The sequence below is a fragment of the Nipponia nippon genome, unplaced genomic scaffold (assembly GCF_047370975.1).
Source record: "Nipponia nippon isolate SJK-2023a ecotype South Korea unplaced genomic scaffold, ASM4737097v1 scaffold_28, whole genome shotgun sequence".
NCBI classification, from domain to species: Eukaryota; Metazoa; Chordata; class Aves; order Pelecaniformes; family Threskiornithidae; genus Nipponia; species Nipponia nippon.
Genome location: NW_028262345.1, coordinates 6,119,368 through 6,141,199, shown reverse-complemented (window position 1 = coordinate 6,141,199; position 21,832 = coordinate 6,119,368). Strand labels below are relative to the sequence as shown.

The 21,832-nt window shown below is 44.6% G+C and overlaps 1 long non-coding RNA gene across 1 annotated transcript; it reads right to left on the bottom strand.

Moving 5' to 3' along the window:
- Positions 1 to 675: 675 nt before the first annotated feature.
- On the bottom strand, positions 676 to 21,743 carry LOC148055000 (uncharacterized). The gene is made up of 3 exons (XR_015706100.1): positions 21,704 to 21,743; positions 20,390 to 20,599; positions 676 to 6,382 (listed from the first exon to the last, which is right to left on the bottom strand). It is a non-coding gene; the product is annotated as an uncharacterized LOC148055000 (long non-coding RNA).
- Positions 21,744 to 21,832: the final 89 nt, after the last annotated feature.

Sequence of the window (21,832 nt, the reverse complement as noted above, 5' to 3'; positions counted from 1 at the left end):
CTCCTTTGCGTTAGCAACTTCCTCTTGCTTTCCTCTCTCCAGCAACATTGCTGCACTTTCATGGCCATGCAGTGCCAACCAGAAGGCCAAGATATCTGTGCATGAGAGCCTTTGCTGATATAAGCAAACTCTTAGGACCTGGGATCTCTGTGCTTCCTTCAGTAGGAGAAACTGGAGGGCCCTGAGCTCACACAGAATCAATCCCATCCACAGAAGTAGAGGGAGAGATGTAAACCAATTTTCCTTTCCATCAGTGGATCCCAAAGCATTTGAGATGTCTGAGGGAGCTGGGTTCATCTCTATTTTACAAAAGGGGAAACTGAGGCCCTGAGTGAGGCACATTGCTCAGCTGCCTGGTCAAAGTGGACCTTGGGGCTGCTCCCAGCTCGTATCGTAACACTAAGACGCCTCATCCCACTGCTCTGAGCCTCTCTGGGCTCCTCACCCTGCAAACCATCAGCCAAGAGGGCAGGGAACAGCCCCGGCTGTCTCCAGGCCCAGAGCTGTCTGTGAACCATCCGGCCCAAGGAAACACTGAATGTGCACGTTCACCCTGGTGAGCAAGTTGCCATGGTGATCCTTTGGCGATGCGGCATAAATACAGAGGGGCAGTGAAAATGACTGTAATTAATTTAAGGCATTAAGAACAATTAGCGTTTATTAAACAAAGTTTATTGAAAGAAGCACAAAGCAAACAAATCAGATTCTTAACCCATAAAATAATGAAATCTGTTCTTTCTAATGCAGTGGAGAAAATAATCCACAGGAAGGTTAAACTGTATTACCAACCATATACAAACAGCAAATCTCATTCCGCAGCATAACAATTTATCACCTGTTCATCTGAAATGAGAACTATGGCCTGTTAATCCATTTCATCCAGAACAAGCATTTCTGAAGATTAAGAGGTTGAGTGGAGTAAGTTAGTTGCAGATAAACTGCCTTTGTTCATGGCCATAAGCAAAGATCACTGTGGTCAGGATTGATAAAGCATTACCAAAGAGCAGGAAATCTATCTGTCATTCTATCAGTCATCAGTAACTATTAAAGGCAACAGTCTAGAGGTGCCCTCCAGCACAGAAAGTCCTTAAGACTCTAACAGTCTGACAGCAGCACTACACATACTCTATGCTTTTACATTCGTCTCTAAATATTCACTACTGCTATTGCCAAAAACAGGGTGTGAGACCCGGTACAGTAATTCTAAGCATTGTCCATCCATCCCCGTCTTCACACTGGGTTTAACAGCAGCATTTCTTTGCATAAGCTGTGATAATGAAGTGTGTGTCATGCTCACTTTTAGTGGGTCACCTCAAAGACATTAACAACCTCCTCATGCTGCAAGCACTTGGAATGGCCCCTGCTTAAATATGCTATTGATTTGTGCAAAGAGAAGGTCCAGCAGTCAGACCTGCTCTGCAGGGATCATTACGTGACTATCAAACTTAACACAATGCTTGAACCCAAAACCAGAGCTGGAATGGCTCATCTTCATTGCACTGCACAAATGTGGTGGCTGTAAAATCCGTGGCCCCTGATGAGCAAGAGGGATAGACATTTTGCAGGAAAGGGCTGTACTCTACACTGCAGCATAGGATGTGCTCAGCTGAATAGCAGCTCTTCTTTGGAGCAGTTTCCAGTAGACATGTTTTTGCAGCTGTGCCTAGCAAGCAAAGGACCTTGAGTGTACAGCAGGCAGCAAACAACCTCTGCAACACTTTTGAAAAGATTTGTCCTGCTTTATTCCACAAATCCTCTTCTTAGGGCCTCCCTGGGCTTCACAAAGGTCACTGACAAGCGTGGGGATATTTCCCCGCTACTGTGGTGCTGCAAAAGCAGAAATCCAAGCATCCAGTCCCATCATGGGATGGTGTAAACTGGAATTTAATTAGGTCAATCCCTGGATGCATTAAACACAGATGTCCAGATTCAGGAGATTACAGATTTATTGGGCATTGATTAAATGAAAAATCAAATAAGAGCTAGGAGAGTCACAGATGACTGCTGCAGCCATTTGCCAGCTCTCCCTGAGGGCATCTGAGGCAGGCTATAATTAATATTACACAGTCCTGACAGGCAAGATAAAAGTTCTGGCCAGGCCAGGATGTAATTTAGCATCTATTTGTTCTCCAGCATAATTTATTAACTTGAACAAACATAGTGCGGGCAGATTTGTAGCTAATATGTTATGATTTCTCTGTAAAGGGTGTCAGGAGCACACTATGCATGCTGTTGTTCTCTCTCCCCAGACATGGCAGAAAGCTCCACCGCAAACAAAAAGAGCCTCCAGCTAAAAATCCAGGTCTGAAGAGAACTTCGCAAACAGAGCTGCCAACTGTCCTGTGTGGGCAGGGAACACTGGCTCATGCTACTGCCATCCCATCAATCCCTGGGAAGCTACACCAGCACCAAGCACACTCCTGCAGCAGCAAACCTGGGCCATGCTGCGAAAATGAATGCTTTAGCAAACCCCTGCGTTCATGCCCTTGGATTAGTGCCTGCTTTTAACACTGTTAGTGACAGCAAATTCTGGCTCCAATTAAATCAATGGCAAAAGTCCCATCAACTCCAATGAGTCAGAATTTCAGCCTGGTTCCCATAACCTTGTGCTGCAGCATATATAGCTCTGTCCAGAAACAGTTCGGTTGATCTCAGTACAGCCTTTGTGGAGCACTATCCATAATGAATATGGGCTTCAGAGGCCAGTCTTTCAGAGAGCTGGTATAAATAACTAGAAATACCTAGGCATAGCTGTACAGGAAGAAGGCAGCAATTTCTAGCCAGCTTTCAGGTTCCAGCATTCAGCTTTCCTGTACTTTTCATACAGATACTGTTTCTTCTGTGATGTTTGATCAGCCCATAGCTGAGGCATGAACTAGTCTGAGTCCTGCACCGACTGTCAAGTGCATTTAAAAAATAAGAAGCTAGTGATGCACCTCCCTTGGGATTCATAGCTGCACGCTTCCGTTTGGCCGATATTTTCACCTGAAGGAAGATAGGTGCAGCTTTACCAGAGGGGATGGAGGTTTTTTCCATTTAAAGCAGGACTCGTTCCTTCTCCTCGCTCCAAAGACATTACCAAAAATGGAGATAGCTATGGAGGGAGCTGCGAGGAGGAGATTAAATTAGTGAAAAGCATGAAAAAATGAGGACTGGCATTGCCTGTGATGGCCCCATGCTCTGTCTCCAACAGCCAAACAATATTTCAGTAGCAGCATCCACTATAAAGCGGGGTTGTATTAATGTGGTTAATGGTGATGAAACACCTTGTGACTAGCAAAAGGCCAAGGAGCTACGTTTCTGATTGATTGGTATCATATGAGTGAGCCATAAGTCACAGGGCACTGAAAGCCTGTGGTTGGCAGCGGCTGTCTTGTCCCAAATGAAGCAGATTGAAAAATCCTGAATCAGTTCTACCGAAAAAAGGGGAGGGCAGTTTCTCAGGGGAGCTTGAGGGGTGAAAATGTCCACTGGGAAGTATAAAGAAATAACCTGAGATTTAGGTGTTATTTCTGAAAACCAGAATCTCCCCTTTTTTACAGCAGAAAGATAAGTCACAAAAATCAAATTCTTCTGGCAAAAGGCACACAGTTAGTTGGCAAAAAGAAAAACAAAACAAAACAAAAAAAAGCTAATGTGCGCTTTGCTTTTATTTTCTTAAAACAATTCCTCACCCCTTCCTCCGTCTCTGCAAAAATACCCCCTCCTTTCAGAGTCTTGACTGAGGCCCAGATTGCAGGCAGCCCCTACCCTGGGTTTATCAGGTGGCTTGTTCCCATTGTCATTGACAAGACTGTTTATAATCCTATTAATCAGACTGTAGGCCATGCCAGGAGACACAGCGACTCTATTTGTTACTGTGTCTGTAGAAAGGTAATACCAGCTACACACAGAATACTGATTCTGAGGAGCTTCTAATCTCCAAGTTGAAATGACTGCTTGAAGTTAAGCTTGTCTATTGAGTATAGTGAAGCCAAACTTCAGAGCACTGGACACTGCCCTAGCAATAGACAGTCTGACAGTTTAGCTTCCAAAACTTCTGGATCAGTTATTAAACCTAGAGTCTGAAACTTAATGTGTTTTGCGTGAGAAATGAGCAGCAAGAAAGAGAGAAAATACATGTGGCCATGTCCATCCCTCAGTGATCTCTCTCTCTGTCTGAAATCAGACACTCTGGAAAGAGTTGAGGAGTCAGGAGGTAGAAGGTTTAATCATATAGGGTTTATGCAAGGCTGTCTGTCTCTTCCAGGCTGCAGGCAGGAAAAGCCAGGGTTAGAAAACATCTCTCTCTTTTTCCAAGATGAAACTCTGACTCCTATAGTTTAGGGCTGTCTTGAAAATTTACATCAGACTGGAGCTGACAACCCAGGTCCTGTCTCCAGGAATGAACACCAATAAAACCATCAGGGTGTTTACCACACAGTTCTGAGGAAACCTAACTTTGACAGAAAGCTTTCTCTGTGTTGCATAACTTCCATCAGAAAACAGCTTGAACCAAGAGGAAGGTGCATCGGCATGGGTGCTGTCAGGAAAAGGCTGCCACTGTGATGGCTGACCTCCCAGCAAACAAGCCTCAGCCTGAGCCAGGCACTTCCAGAGGAGAAAAAAAAAAAAAAAAAGCTGAGCCAGGTGCAGCAGAGGACTTGAGCCTGTCAACCTGTGACTGAGGCAGAAGACAGAGCAGACCCACTCTCATCCATCCATCACAGACATAGCAGATAACAGAATTTGTTTCTCCCCTGTATTTAAGACTGCTGCTTAAAAATTACCCCCCTTTTTTCAGTCACTCTGGATTTTGTGTTGATTGTTTCCTTTGACAATAGAAGTTGACATACTCAGCCAGGGAAGAGTAAGGAGTTTTGTCCCCTCTTCCTTCTGGCCATGAAGCCAAGGAGAGCACAGTGGGAAGAACTAATTGGGATGTTCGCAGTGGATGCTCAGCAGGTCTGGCAAAGAGATCAGCCCAGCAGTCTTCCATCAGCCTGGGACTCTGCAGGTCACAGTTTTGCTGGTAGCTTCCCCCACAGACAATCCCTGAAGCCTGTCAATCTCCACACTACAATTCCTTCTCATCCACAGCTTAAGAGAAGTAAAAGAAAACTCGCTTGGGTAGAAGATCCTGAGGGAAAGTTCCATGCGATGTCATCTCATCTGCCTATGTATCACTCATCTCTCTCCTGTCTGCCCATGTGGCTCATCACAGCAAACAGGCATCCAGAGGCATTTTGTTCAGCAATAACTGACCCTGAGCTGGAATAGACTTTGCTGCTCCATTATGAGACTATGCAGATAGGAAAGAGGATCACAGAACAACTTCTTATCGTGCTCCATTTAGGAAAGTGATTTCCCCTCATTATCAAAAACAACTGCCTGCCACCAGACCCACACTTGGTGCAATTCCAGCTGCATCTTGGACAGAGAGGGCTTGAAAGGCAAGTTCGTATGTGATGCTCACCCACCAGTCATTCCTGAAGGACATGCTTTTCCGCACTGAAGGTACATGGAAGTCAGTGCAGAAGTATCCTCTCATTTGTGTGGTCATCTTTTTTTATTTCCCCTTTCCCTGTCTCTGCATCAAACATGCTTTCCATGAGGTGGACATGAAGCTGCCTTTAAAGAAACCCTGACTGATGTCTTAAATTCTAATTCATCCCAGATGGTACAGGCCAGGACCTGTGTCTCGGTGTCAGTCTCTCAGGTCAATCAGCTGCAGGTGAAGACCCCTCTAGCATCCCAGGGACTGCAGCACAATATGACTTCATAAAAGTCCTTGGGTTTACTATTAGACACAGCTGTGTATCACAGTTGGACAGTTATTGGCTTTGCACTTCCTGCTGTTGTTGTTTATCCAGTCCATTAACCATTTTCCTGAAAATACAATTATGTCTGGCAAAACTTTAATTGCTTTAAGGTAAAAAAAGAAAAGCAACAAAAAACACCCAAAAACCACAAACCCTTGCTGCAGAAAAAGTTCTGGGTTTTTTCTTCCTTTGTTTGCTTGATTTCACTAAGTATGAATGTATTCCCATGCCCCAGGAGTTTTGTGATGCCTGAAATCTGGGTCAGTTGCTTGCAGGTTTTTCCTGATGATGTGTAAAGTCTTTGGAACTGGGGTCTACATTTGCACTGAATCCTTCCTGCAGTTTTTCTTTGATCTCATCTATTGTTTTTTCTTCAGTGTTGTCAGCAGGATCATCTGTATTCTTCACCACCAGCAGCTTCTTGCTCATTGGGGCTTAGTTCCTCCATTCATTGCAGTAAGATAAAAAAAAACACATGGAATAACCAAATCTGTGACTGTTGTGCTGACTCTGCCCACTGGTACAGTAGTCACAGGAGAGAACCTTCTTTGTGCCAAAAGCTTCCTCAGGAAAGTAACTTTCTATAAAAAAAAAAAAATAAAGTTCACATAGGTCATCAGAAACTTCAGCTATTTTAACTCATTTGTCCTCTTAATGTTCTGAAATTAGTCATTTGTCCTCTTCATATTCTGTAATTACAAAAAAAAACTATTGACATTGTAATACTTAACCTATATTAAAATGACATCTTCCCTCTGCTCATTACTCCAGCCTGAAATAATAATCAGTGTGCTAAAACAGGAAAATCCATGTGTGATGAGCGAAGCTCTGAAAGGAGCTAATTAACAGTCTTCAGAAGTGCAGAAATACAACTAAAAACTGTGACGCCACTAGAGGAAAACAAAAAAATCCTTGTGACCTTTGAGTATAGACCATTAGCAGGGACAGGAGGGAGCTGTTCTCATTTCTGCTAAAGACTCTCAGGATGACCTTGGTCATGTTATCTAATCCTTTATATTCCTGTTTCTCCTACTAACTTTAGACTCCTAACCAAGGCAAGCAGTGTAGGCCTGGTCAGTGCTAGAAATGTGTTTCCATGGGGGTAACCAACTTCACCGAAGACCCCAAAAATTATCTCTCTCCATTGATTAAATATGGAGAAACAAAACAACAGTGCTCTTTAGGGGAGTGGAGAGGGATGAGAAGGGCCTCAGTTTCCTCTTTGTAGAATGAAGATAAAGTATCTCCTTTCCAGGTTTTGATTTAGTATGTTGCTTCAGTACCAGCTTTGTTTCCACGCCTCAGCTTCTAAGGCAGCTTGTGACCACAATCATTAGCCTAAGACCATTGCTGGATTCAGGGATAAACAGGGAAGAGGGAGCTGAGAGACAAATCAACAAGATAAGGACCAAAGGACAGAGATACTGAAGTAACCACAATCCTTAAGGGCTTAAACTGAATGATGCATTCCCAGTGTTGTACGGAAGAGCAGTGTTCCTCCAGCTGAATGCATTAGAAGGACAAACCTCACAGCAATGAAGTTTTGAGCAGGACTGAACTGCCCCAGGGGAATACAGGGAAAAAAAAAAAAAAAAGGTACCTATTGAGTTGTGAGAAATATCTGTAAATGGTCACTGGTGAAGACGTGAAGGGAGGTCAGAAATCTCCTAATCCTGGCAGGGCACCCATAAAAGAGAAATTAAAGCTGCTGATGTTCACAGACCAAACAGGCACAGAGAAGAAGAGACTGGTTATGGTACTGCTGCCCATGTCCTCTGCAATTCATCTGTCCTTTTTCAAGTGCAGAGTCAGTGCTCTGCACTCACAGTCAAGCTTCAGAAACGGTCCTGTGCCCAGAGCTTCCTTAGGGCCAGATATTCAGACGTGCCCAGATTTTTTTAAAGCTGCACAAGGATTTTAGTGCCTAGGTAGGAGGCTGAGCTGTTTGTTAAGCCCTTTGATGACTAGAGGAGCTCAAAGCCTTTCTCCTGCTCCTTCAGAGTAAAACAGCAGCAACGATGCTCTATTCCTTCCATCACTGTACATCATGTGTGCACACTGTAGGGACACCAACTGATACAGCATGCTTTTAATCTCAGTAACAGCCTTAGGCAAACATCAAATGGCCAAATAACAGTGTTTAACAATCATGGTGCAGCCAGGTTATATTTTCACTGCTGAAATGTGATAGGCTTCATTATCACACTAGGATTTTGCATATCTCCAATAAATACCTTGTCTGAAACAACTGCTGAATAGCCAAACTCATGCTCTGTATAATCAGGGGTTCTCAACATTATTCCTTTGAAGCACTAAGTTCACCTCTGTTAATTTCACCAGGTGTTTTTTTCTCAGAGCTGCCATCAGCCAGGAATGAGAGAGACAGCCTGTCTTGCATGTTTGCTGTACCTTTTTTTTTTCCCCTTCCTTACTGTGGTATTCCACTAACTAAAGATAAATATCATCTGCCTGAAAATTTCTGTTTGTTCTTAAAAACATCACTAACCCCAAGAGTTCAAACATCATGAGTCACACCAGGAGATTTTAAAAAAAAAAACCAAACAACCCAACACAAAAAACACCAACTTGATGAGTTTAAGTTAATTGTATTTGTTTTTTGGTTTCCAATCCTGTAAGTCGCATTCAAAACTCATTCTCTGCTCTTCTCTATTGTCATAAGGGTTAGAAACCTTTCCTTTAAATTAAAACCCTGTATTTTCAGCAATAACTTGACTCGGGAAGCAAGAGATACAAGACAAATATTGCAAGGCTTGAAAGAAAATCATGAGGTGCTGGCAAGCTATCTGCCCATGTGTGGAATACTGAAACAGCTCTGACAACAGTCAAGATCTACGTGCACACCTTTTCCACATTTGAAAAAGAAAGGGACCTCTCTCCACCAGACAGTAACTTAAGCCTTTTTCAAATTACTATCTGGGAGTTTACTGAAAATGAGCAAATGATTTTGCATTTCTTTTCTCCTCACTGAGAACTGGGGGATCAGACACCACTAAGGCAGGGAGATAACACCTATCCCAGGAGATTACAGACACAGACATGCAGGGGAACAGAAATGGCTCCTGCCTTGCCCAGAGGAGCAACCGGGAAGCCATGCAGTGGCTCGTTCCCAGGGCCTGGCTGAAGCATACCAGCAGCCTCTGCCACTGCAACTCGCTGGAACGATGACAGCCAGCAAAGCAGGGTTACCCCTTCCTCTCTGGGAAGGGTACCTCAAATAAAGAGGCACCATTTTATTATGTATATGCAAGCAGATAAAGGGCTGAAAAGACAGACTGTTATTTGCAGAATTATCTGCTTAGCCACAGACAGTGACAGCCCCTGCTCCAAGGAACTCATGTGCAATATACGGAGCCTAGCCATGGGAAATCACCTTCATGGGGTAATGGTCCTTCTGCTGAGCTGGTTTGCACTCACAGCCACTCACTCCAGAAGCCAGGCAGTCTCCTCTACACCTTCTCCTCATCTTGGCTCCAACACTGCATCCAGCTCTGCAACAGGAGGTCAGCTCCATGCAACGCAAATTATTATGGAGGCAGAAAACCTGCATCCCTTCACCCCTGGGCCTCTGACAATGTAATTGGATATTTGCTTACTTGTACTCATTTTGTATTTCCTTTCCCCTTTGCAGAAGGAGCAAGACTGTTAGGTGTACTGTGATTAAACACAGGCAAGCCGGCTGTTACATGACATGTACCATAATTAGGAACAAGCAAAGCTATGATTGTTAAATCAGGCTGATGCAAAAGCTAGAGAACTTGCCTGGCAAGTGACAGGCAGACCGCATGGCAGGGATTCTCCCACCCATTTCTGTAACAGGTTGGAACTGGCTGCAGGGGGAACACTTCAGAGCTTGGTTTTGTATTTGAAGAACTTACTGATAGAAATCAATCATTACTTCTCCTAAGTACAGGCCCAAGGAAAGGAGGCTCATGCCCATCCCTCAGGTTGGGCTCAAAGATTACCAGGAGCACAGCTGTGAGCACCCTCTTGTATTTATTGGCCTCTCTTTCAGGCAGGGAATTAACTTGCAGGTTTCAGCAGCACATGGCTCCCCTTTCACATTTCCACAGCACACCCAGGCTAAGGATACCTTATCTTTGTACATCTAGCTAGGTTTTGGGAGGGTGGCAGGGACAATCCCCTGTCAGTCAAGAGCAGCATCCCACAAGATGCATATCGTACAACTCATACAACTGCTGGTCTAGGGTTGGAGAAGACACTGTAATGCATTACTCAAGAGTAAGCAACTAGCCCAACATGAATGGAGCATGACACAGCCCAGATCCCGAATTTCAGTTTGTATATGCAATTATTAGTTCATTTGCCTTAGGGGACTTGAGAAACCCTCTTGATGGAAGTTATTACAATAGATACATGTCCAGGAAAATCTCCTAGCACATCAAATTGATATTTACCAACAAAAAAGCCAATTAGGGCTGAAAAAAATCTCCAAATGCTTCTGGCTCCTCTCTGGTCTTTTTAAGCACAGGTCTTTCTGCCTCCCTGATCTCATGATGAAGTTACCCTATAAAGTTACCACAGAGAAGACTTGGTCGAAGGGATATTTGTTTTGTCTTTAGAACAAAAAAGGTATGTTTGACAGGTGTGATGAAAACATTTATCAGCAGCCTACTTACCTGAGAATAGGGTAAACGTGTCTTCACATCACAGTAATATGTGAACACACAGACTGTGCCTTGCATTTGGCAGGATTACAAGGCACACAATTAGTCAGCACAGCCAAAGATTGTTCCCTGGGCCATTAAGTCCTTTGTGAGCTGATAAGAAAGAAATGCTTGCCAAGGAGCAATACAAAGGCTTGTTGAGATAGGACCAAATATGAGGTCTCTAATGAAATGGGCTTTTGCCAACATCCACTCCCCTCAGGTTCTCATTCAGATACACATTGCTTCACGCTGCATCTGGGCAGATCAATGGGGCTGCACAGCTTGACAGGGACAGTGGTTACCAGCAATGTACTCAGTTTTAAATGATGTAATTTATTTCCATGACAAATGCCTGATAATTTCCAGCAGCTGAAGCACATTCTGCCATCCCCCACAACAGAAGCAGCCAAGCATCCCTGCACTGGAGCACGAGCAGTCAACTGGCATGAAGGGAAACTCATCATAGCAGCCCAGGCAAAAAAGGCAAATACGCTTGTTGATAGACACATGGACAGCTGACTCAAGCTGGAGTTTTTGGACCGTCCAAAAGTGTCCACTGGACTCACAGAGGATGTTTGCTCCTGGCTTTGTCACTAGGAGGCTACATTCAGGCTGTTCTTCATTTTTGGATTTGAGTCCTCTTCCACTCATCTTTTCCCCTGAGACTGCAAGGTCTCCAGGGCATAACATTCCTCCTATGATGAGCTTATGCATGAATAAAAAAGTCAAGTTGATGCCTTTCTTGACTGGTACATAAGAGGAGGTATCTCAACTAATAACAGTAAAGTTAATGTTCCTGAAGGAAGAAGGTGGTGGCACACAAGAGCATGAGGTGTGGCCCCCGGTACCAAAGGGACCTAATAGAGCATCAGTGTTTTGACATTCCCATGCTTCAACCTTCCCACTGTTCCCACAAGCTGAGCTGAACTGATCCTGATTATACCACTTAGTGGTAGGAGCAGTGTTGTGCCTTTGGATTAGTCTGTGTCTAGGGAGCTTAACCGCCAATTATATGTGCTTCACTGCTGTAGACCTGATAATAACAACAATAATCATATCATTTATAGGGGTATTTGCATTTTCAGAGCTCTTTGCAACCATTAACTAATTAACACCATTGAAACCTTTGTTTAATTTAGAGCATCTTTAGATGAAGGTCATTCCTCCAGCACACAACTGCTAACATGAGATGTCTCTGAAAGCAGCTCTTTCATTTGATCTATATGCATGTGCATGTGTTCCTGCCTCCTTCTCATTTTGGAAGAGAGAAAGAAAAAAGGTTTACTTCTTTCTTTATTCCTCTTGAAGCTGTTCCAAGAAACAAGAGCTAAGCCAGGCTGTTTTATGGGAATGGGTGTTGACTCGCATCTCTGTACAAGTGCAAAAACATGCTAATTTCAGCCCTTTCCTGCATTAGGAAAGACTCTTCAGCCAATCAAAACCAGATATTTACATTCAAGCAGCATCTTCGTCTGTGCACAGGCCCTCCACACACAAGCTCTTCTTATACTCCTCTTGTTCTACACTTACCACAAACAGGCTATCAACAGTTTTATGCTTTCATCGAGACCTTCTGCACACAGAAAAACCCCCACTTCTCTCCTCTGGTAGCTCCTGAGAATACCCAGCTTGGCACTGAATCTGCAGTGGCATCTCATAGCCAGAGCACCTGGCAGGAGCCTACCTCCACTTTCAGGCTGCCTGGATGTGCAAAAAGTGAGGAGGAAGGAGTCACTGGATTTGCAAAGAACTTGAGGAGGAAGCTTGCCTTAGAAACAATCCAGGTAAACTTAGCATCTGTTCTTGCCAAACAGCATTAGGAGAAGTCTTCCAACCACTGCAAATAACAGGAGCTATGCCAGGTCCTGTGTGGCTTAGCAGATAGTCCGGGGTAGTATATAGGTATAAGAAATCATCTACATAGTAAGGATAGCTATATGGACTGTAGATGAGGGAGCATGGCAGGAGAAATGGGATGGATGAGCAAACTGAGTGGCTTGAAAATTAAGAGGTTTTTTGAGAAAGAGAAAGGCACACAAATATAACACAGAGACTATACTGAAAACCCGTACAGAAGGAGGAGCAAGTGGCCTGGAGTTGGGTTACATGTGATGAGCATCATCTCCATTTCAGCCCAGATGGCCAACTGACAAGCATTTGAGTGGGACCAGCTATGTTTGTACAAATCCCAGAGCACTTCATCACACATGTGCCACTTTGACTCCATGCCTTGTTTTCCTCCTGGTCAGGCATCACACCAGCTATTCCCTTCCACACACATTCTCCTCTTTCTCTGTCCTGCATGATTTATATGGCATTTAAATAATAAATTGCACGGATGTTGTGGAATTTATAGCACTCAAAGTAGGCCATTAAATAAATCACTGTATAATTCATATAAATGAACCTGGGTCTTGCAGTGGGAGGATTTCATTGGAAAAATCAATCCACAGAGTTTATAAAATTGAAGGATTGTCAGGGATTTGCAATATTTAAGTACTGTGTATATTTAGAGTAAGAATACGAGAATGATTTATGTAGGATGACACCTTGGTTTCCACTCACTCAGCTGGACATCTCTGGCTCTGTCCCCCAGCCTTGCCTCTGAAGGATTCTCATCTGGGGAAATCATTGCCCTCTGAGGGAAACAAAACATTCCTCCCTAAATCCTCCAGCGGGAATCTTACACTAGCCCTCATTAAAACTGTACAGAAACAGCAAGGCACAGTAAATTTGTATTTTGTCAGAGAGCTAACCCTGGGGTGTGACTTCACGGTGAGGCCATGGGGTGATAAACTCCACCAGACAGCACTGAAAAGTCTCTATGCTCAAACAAACCCGCTATCCTCAGAAAAGGGTCAGTGCAAGTGCCAGGGTAGGGCAGGCCAGGTGGTAGAGACAAGTTGCCTCTAAGGACAGAGATGACAAAGTCACAAGGCATTCAGCACAGAAGTTGCACTTAAACAGAACTTCCAAGCTTGCATCTAGCAGCAGCTTAGTAATGATCACCGAGACATGAAGAAATAGCAAGAGCTAAAGTCTAAATAAGCACTTTTAGTAAGAAATAACTGATTTACCTGCAAATCCCCAGGCCAAAGCAAACAGGAAAGAAAACCTGGGACAAAGCAAGCTCTTTACTTTCCTCTAGGACACGACAGCAAGTCAGAAAGATTTGCATCCCAGAGAACTAACAGGATCCAGTACCTGCACACTGAACAACCAGGCTGAGAGAGGCTTAACTAAAGTCCTTCATGTTATATTAATATAATTCTTGGAATATAATTAACTCTGGTCCCTCCTCACCTTTGATAAATTGAGCACTGGTGTGCACATGTGCTCTCCAAAGAGCACCATTTATTAGTTTGTCATTCCTGGATGCTGCTGTTTCAGACAAGATGCTGAATCTTACCCACAGGCAGAACGATCAGCCACAGCCAGCTCCAACTGGCCAGAGTTGCTGAACTGGAGAAAACAGATCACACTGTGCCAGGCAAACAGCAGGAGAAAAAACAGGTCAAGTCTCTAAGCTGGGGAATCCCACAGTCCCCCAAATCAGTGAAAGGCAGGAGTCCCTCCCTTAATTATTCCCCAGCTTTCAAAGTGGCTAAAGTGTCCTTCTCATGCGAGGTCAGCTCAGGTCCTTCTCTTGTGCAAAATATGGAGGTATTTGTTTATTGCCTTTATGCTCTCTGTTTTTCTTCCTGAGCCAGATCTCCCTTTTATTCATGGTTGTTACTGTTGAGGTTAACTGCCAGCTGCCTTTGGTGTGCTTAAAGTTGCTCAGAGCTTAACTGAAAGTTGGCTGTGCAATTAAAGTACAGGACTGGGAATTAGGAAGCAATTCTTGGCTCTGCTATAGGCCCTTTTTATGGCCATGGCACATCACTTAACCCATCTGCCCCGTGCTTCCACCTCTGCAAAAGAAGGTGAGAATAGAAATTTTCTCCTCCTTTGTATTGCTCATATTCAGACGGAAGCACTTAAAGGAAAAGACAAGCCTTATTTCTCTCAGGACAGCAACTAACACAATGATTTCAGGAGAGACTCTTCATGTTTACCATACATAATAATACAAGTAGGTGACGATAAAGGGCAAACCGAGTAACTTCATTTTCCCTGATCAGGGCAAGGCAGCTGTGTTCTGTTTATTTCCTCAGTTTGTATGCTGGCACTGGCACAACTCCAAGCATTTGCAGAGCTAACAGAGCAGAATACATTGATCTGGTAGGGGTTCTTGAATAAAAACATTGAAGAAAGTTTCTCCATGACAGTAGATGTTCACAGAATCCACAAAGCCTGCTTATCAGAGTACATGCCATTTTAAGGAACATTAAATTTAAGACTTAAACCTAAATCACATGCTAGGCTCCTTTGAAGCACTGAACTCTTGGAGTACAACACTGCCAAATGTCTCACAAGTGGTTCACCTAATAAGGGTCAGTTTCATGCTGTGCATGGGTTGCCAATAGAGCCAGGGAATTTTAGGAGTTCTGATCTCCATAAAGGTCTAAGATCCTGTCCTAACTGCTAACCAGGTCAAACCAGAAGGAAATATGCAAACAGATAAAATTCTTGTTCATGGTAGGAAGCTGAAATGTGAATCAAGCAAGATGTCCACTGTGCTTTCCTGTCATGTGGTAAAAAGCAAGCTCTATGCCCCCCTCCTTACATCCTCCACTCCAGTAAATCTTATCACAATTTATGCTTGGATTTGCCCAGCTCAGTCTGTTGTACCTAGAGTCCTCCTCCATCAGAGGCTTGACAGGCTTCATGCCTCTTAAGAGCCGTGGCTTCCTCTCTGAAGACAGCAAAACAGTGGGGATAACTACTGCTTTGTGGATATAAACCTCCCCTCCACCTGCTGTACATGCTGGCTAGATCTAGGGAGCTCTGAGACCAGGGGTTCACCTGTAATAGCACATCATCTGCCTCTCACTGCTCATAATGAGTATCAAGAAAGGCTTCTGGATTAATTCTGTTTCCCATGCTGCTTCTCTTCAACAGCATTGGACTGTGCTGATAGATGAAGGGAGGGGAAAAAGGAGGGAGAGTGAATAAATGAAAGTGAGGGAATGAATGCAGAGTAAGGTATTTACCAAAGTACTGGCCCAGGCACAGAGCATAGGGATTAGTACTGACAAGAGCTTTGTACTGTACCAATAGCCAACAAAACTGCTCCTTACCCCCACGGATGTCCAGTTTAAGTAAACACGGCAAGCAAAATAATAGGAGAGGGACAATAAGTGTTTTAGCCTGCCTTTACTGCATTTGTGTAACGTTGAAAGTATCACTGAACATAGCATCTCTCTCAAATGAGCCTTCATCAAACATCATTGTTTTAATGTTAGCGCCTAAGAAATAGCAGGTAATTTACATGTAATTTATCAACAATGAGCAGAGGTGTTCAATGTGTGCTCCCTTTTCCAACCGGAGTTCTGCTCCAACAATTTACTCAATCAATATTGTCAAAGTCTCTGCAGTGCCCAAGCAGGAAACCAAAGAGACTCGCTGAAGACAGGAGAGTTGAGAAATACTGCAGTGATATTGGTCCCCCATGCCAGACTTCCCATTATTGAAGATTGATTTGCTATTCATGGTTAAACTACAATTTAAAGAAATGACTGTGCTTTCATCAGCCGAAATGTGTTTAGCCAAACTATAAAAGAAGATACATCATTGCAACTCACATTCCATCTTGCACTGCATTCAACCCAGAGACAGGCTATGGGTTTTCAGGAAGGCCAAGCTAGGCCTTGCTAACACTGCTGGGGATTGGGCTAATCAGGTTAAAGCTAGCTCTTGTATATCCTGAGGGGTTTATGCTGTTGTATACTATGAAAAACTGAAGCCCATCCATATCTTTATAATTTGGCTACTCTTTTAATATATTAAGTAATTTTGTTTTGAGACTCCCTAGCCCTGTACCAGAGCCACCTTAGGAGGCCAAACAGGAGCAGAGATGGAGCAGATAGTCAACTGAGCGAAGGTAAATGCTGCATGGACTATGTCCGGCCTTTCCTCCCTGGCCCCAAATCTGACCCGGGACTCCTCTCAACCCTCCACACCCCTCAGAGCTCCTGGTGCTGGCAGCAAAGAGCAGAGGCTTTTCTCTGTGTGGTACCACTGAGGGTATTTTTGTGAAGAGCCAGCTCCCCCCAGTGCCAGCACCTCTCCAGGCTGCCCTGCAGCAGATGGGCAGCCCTGGAGGGTCAAGCTTGCCCATGTGCCTACTCCCTGCAGAAATCCAATTACTCATACTTTCCATGCACCAATAATGACTTTGTCACATGGTGAGAGGAGGAATGCTAGCATTCCTCCAAAACATCATCAGATATTGTAATCTGCACTTTGCTTCCTACTGCCCTAGTGGAGAATTGTCTTTTTTTTCATCTGAAGAAGGGATATGTTTCACAGTCAGATATGCTGGGAAATCCTGCGTCAAAGAGAGGCAGAAGCCAGCAAGGGTATGAACCTGCTGCATTTTTTCTGAAGAGAGTAAACACATCTCTAAGTCAGGACCCAAAAGATTACTGGGAGAGCAGCTGTGGGAACAGACACATCCCTGGGGGTAGACGTCTCATATTGAACAGTCTGGTATTGATCAACAGAGATTTACTGAAGACAAGAGCAGCTCTGATTTCCCCCTGCTGAAGGATTTCTTCCCATGGTGTCTGTCCCACCCTAGGCCTGCATCCATCACTGACAGGTTAGCAGATCTGCCCATGCTGTTAGCCCATTCTGCAGTCACCCACATCCTTCATGACGCTCCAGGCACTTGGACCCTGGTGAGGGAGGAGAGCCTGCCTCGGACCTCAGTACAATCAGACAGGCTGAGATTGGAAAGGCTGACCAGGCTGCATGCAGTCAACCTACCTCAGCCTTCTTGCAGCTACAGCCATAAGCACAGCACCCCTGTGAAATGCCCTGTGCTACATCTCACTGCAGCTCCTGCAGCCTTCTGAGTTTTTCCATGCTATTGTTGGACAAGGCAGTCATTGATGGAGAGGGACCACACTCCAGTCCCCACATTCATGTTTTCCCATCCCCACAGACTGTAAAAATACCCTTTAAACTCTGCAGGAAGCAGAATGGATGAGAAGTTTGCATCCAAACCTGGCGCAAGGCAAATAATCTAGCGCCCTCTTGACTCAAGTCTGATCTAGTTGTAAGATCAGTTCCTTGTTTGCTACTTTTCTTTTTTTTTCCCTCCTTTCTTCTTTTTCTCTTCTTCATCCTAACACAGTTTAAACTCCATCTGAATGATACATAATCACAACTGATAGAGAAGTCCCAGCTCATGTAGGGGCTAGAGACTGAAAGAGTAATTGTGCCTTGGGGGCACTGGAGGTACTTGGGTAACACTTCACATTGCACCATGCAAACATAATGCTGCAACCTTGCCTTAGAAATGTCACTGCTGCTGACTGTTCAAGCCTCATCTGCATGAGATCATTTGTGAATGGGCACTTGTTATGAAACAGGCTCCATTTTCTAAATAATTGGGTCATGCGCAACGTGTTTTTCAGTACTATTGAAGAAAGCAGGTTGTAAGGTTTCCTACAAGGTCTTTGATCTTTGAGCAGCCTTCTGACTAGTCCCAGAGCACTGCCCTTTTCCTATGAGGCTCCTGCTTCCCACACACCTGTCCAGTTCAGCCTACACCAATGCCACTGGTGTCTTGCTAGCAAATTGCCTGTAACCCCTCATTTCACTGACTTGGCTGTTCCTTGTCTGCCACTGCCTCAGCTGGCATCAGGGACATTCAAACCACCTGGCACAAGAAGTAGGTAGGGCTGTAAATTCTGATGCCCCTTCCCTGTAAGCAGAAGAGTACCCCAGAAAATCTATTTTGCCTATGGCTTCATCCTTTCTGTTTTCTATTTGTATGCCAGTGTGAGCAATTCCTCATCTGGTTTGACTTTAGGTTTAGTGACATTTTCATTAATACCTGTCACCTGTGTTACTAGACCCAGACTTGCACAGACTTCAGTTTTGTCTGACTTTTGTATCTATGCATCTGTAAATCCTCATCCTGGCCTCTTCTTACATCTTTTTGAATACAAATGCAGGCAAGACTCTGGGCCCAGGCCTGTCTATGGATTGATGAGTCTCAGTCATTTAAAAATCCATCTGGTTACATCAGAATAAATCACCAACGTCTATGTGATCATATGGACCAGTGAACAACACATGCCTCATAAGGATTTCTGCTGTCTCAAGTGCTGGGTGTCTCTCTGCCTCTGCTTCACCAGCTGTAAAAAGGGAAGATTCATGCTCACTGCTTTGTAAAGCACCTCAAACTCTACAGATGAAAAGTATCACTGCAGTGCTGGCTGATATTATACCAATTAAGCAAATTAAATGAGGATTAAGCTTATTTAAGTGTTCTTAACAAAGACCAGCACTGAGGTGAGTGCTGCATCCTTGCAGCTGAAGCAGCATCTCCACATTTCTGTTTCCTCAGCTTGATTGCCCATGCTGGGGTCAGCTGAGACATCCACCTCACTGAGCCCCAGCTCCCAAGATTGAATAGTGATCTTTTAAGTGGGCTTTTGATGTATATTCTCATGTTGAGCAGTGTGGTAGGGCTGGCAGTCCAGGAGCCCCTGGCATGCTACAGAGATCTGGGTCCCTTTATTCTACCCATTTTAGAAAACATTTTGTTTGCAATGCCAGCTTGCTTTCACAGCTGTGCTGCCTTCTCTGGGACTGAAGTCCTTGTCACTTTGAAGATCCTAGCTATTTGACTGCTTTGAATTCATTTGTTTAATGAACCTCAGGGGGCCACTGCACTAAAGCATTCCCAAACATGTTCAGAGCTTTGCAGTTTCTCCACTAATTAGGGACTCCTTTGGGGCTAAACACAAGAGGTTCTGCTGCTCTGTTTGAAGTCAGCAGTAAGCCAAGACAGTGCTGAATCTCCAACTCAAGTGAAGCATTTTTAATATTTTTCCTCCTCCTCTATTTTTTCTCCCCAATCAGTGCAAAGTTGCTAGCCACAAACACCAATGACTCGGGTCAAGGTGCTCTGAGACAGAGGGAAGCATTTTATCAAAGCATAAATAAAACAGCCAGGTTCTGCGGTGTGCTTTTTTTGTACATGTGCACTTTTCTCCACAGACATTACACAGCCCTCGCTCTTCCACAAGCCCTTTCCTCAGTGCCTGTTAACCTACTTACTTACTATTAAAGGCTCCTAGCAGCTAAAACCACAGATCAGATTGCTCTTTAGTCACTATCCAGGAACACACTAACCTCAGCACCTGCAAGGTCAGAGCATGGCCCAGGTGGTCAACCTCATGCAGCCAAGCACAGGCAATACATTGCATTACTTACAGGGGCTCAGGGTGGGTAAACAGGGCAAAGATCTCCTTCTAAAGTGGCTCAAGGATGTGGGAGTGTCACAGCTGAGAGGTGCAAGACAAAAATCCACTCGTAGCAGCTTTTCTTAATGCAAGAGCTTTCTCTTTCCCTTCCTTCCTTTGCAGTACCTGACCCTTTACAGCTTGCCTACCAAAAAGTGAAATGCACATCCTGTTTAAAAAATAAGGATTCATACTTGTCAGAGGGAAAGAGGAAAGAAATTGGTATCTTTTGCAACTCAATACAGCAACCTTATTACTCCTCAGAATTTCCCAAAAGTAAGAAAGGTCTGCTCAGAATCCACTCCACAGTGCTCAGGGCACCAAGAGTCCTGCAGAATTAATTGCCAGGCACATTAATTACTGATTAAATAGGAAATCTCCAAATACCATTAGAAAGTGATGATTAAACATGTACCACTGATTGCACACATCTTCTCTCCCTTCCAGTCTCACTGTAAGTCACCTTCCTGTTGATAAAGTTCAGAAGGACAAACACATAATAGGAGGCAGCAGTGGTAAATAAATATAGTCTCACCAGAGAGCTGGAAACCACCTTCCTGGGATACAGTTGCAGATGCCTTATCCAGGATCCCATATACTGGCTGGAGTTGATCTGAAGCCAGGAAAATTGTTCATTGCCCACCTTCGATTTGGCAGCTGTATCAGTAGCATCAGGCATTCTTCCAGGTGCTGTCTCCTGTCTCAGATACCAGCTTTTGATAGGTCCCATCTGCCCTATCAAGTGCTGCCAGGAAAGGTAACAAGGCAGAAAAACTTCACAATGTCTTAAAACATCTGTGCCCACAGACAGCATATCTGGAGCTGTGAATGGGCTCAGAGTCAAGGCTCATGTTTGGGAGCACAATTCCTGCCCTGAGAGCTCACTGCTAGAAGGGAAGGCAGAGCACAATCAAGTCAGGACTTGTGCTTGCTCTTCTTAACGTCAGATACAAGGGGATACAAGCAGGATCAGTGGTTTGTACTGGAGCTATTTAACTTGTTCCCCTCCTAAGCAGAGAATCAGGACCTCAGCATGTGGTTTACACCCAAAACCACAAGGTTGAGCAATGCTCTCTGCAGCAGAGCTTCCTCAGGTTCAGACACTGCCCCCAGACTCCTGCAGCCCTCCCCATCTCCCCGTGCTAGCAATCGTGGCATTTCCACAGGCTGCAGCCTTTGCCAGCTGGCAGCCAAGGAGCACCAGCCACTGGACGAAGGCTCTCCATCCAGCCACTGTCTCCCAGGCTGGAAAGAGCAAGCTCAGGAGGCTGCCAGGTTGGATTGTAATCCTCACAGCTCTCACAAGAGGTCACTGCTGTCTAGTTAAAGCCATCGGTGCAAGCGTGCTGCTAAGCCAAAGACAAAGCAGCCTGCCAGGCAGAGCCTGCGGGCCCTTGGACCAATCTTCCGTCCTGCCAACTCCTGGGACCTATAACATCTCCACAACTGGCCACTGTGGCCTGTGCTACCTCCAGCACATTCTGACACTTCCTTACCACCTCCAGAAATAGCCTCTTTCAACAGAAAAATACCAGATGAACACAGTTTCCCACACCATCCTGTCTCCCTGCACATACCCTTCTTTGCTCCCTCCACCTGAAGCTTGAGCATCAGAGAAGTTAATAAACTTGGGGATACACCCCTGGGAGGCAGGAAGGGACCACAGTGACTAGCAGAGATACTCTCCTCCCCAGTCCTTAAAGGCAAAGATAGTTATGGCAGGAGAGGGGGAACAAGCCAGGCAAATTCCAGCCCAATACTGCAGTCCCCAGACCACCACAGCCACATCCTCGCATTTAAAGCCCCTCTTGCTTCCTCCCTCTTCCTTCAAACCAGATTTCCCCCATACCTTTACCATGATAACACAGAAAGGAGTACTTCTAGCTGTCCCACTACCACAGGGGTAAGAAGAGCACAGCTCTGCCCCAGCCCCACTTATACTCTCAGCAGCACTCACACCTGTGAAGTTCAGCCTCAA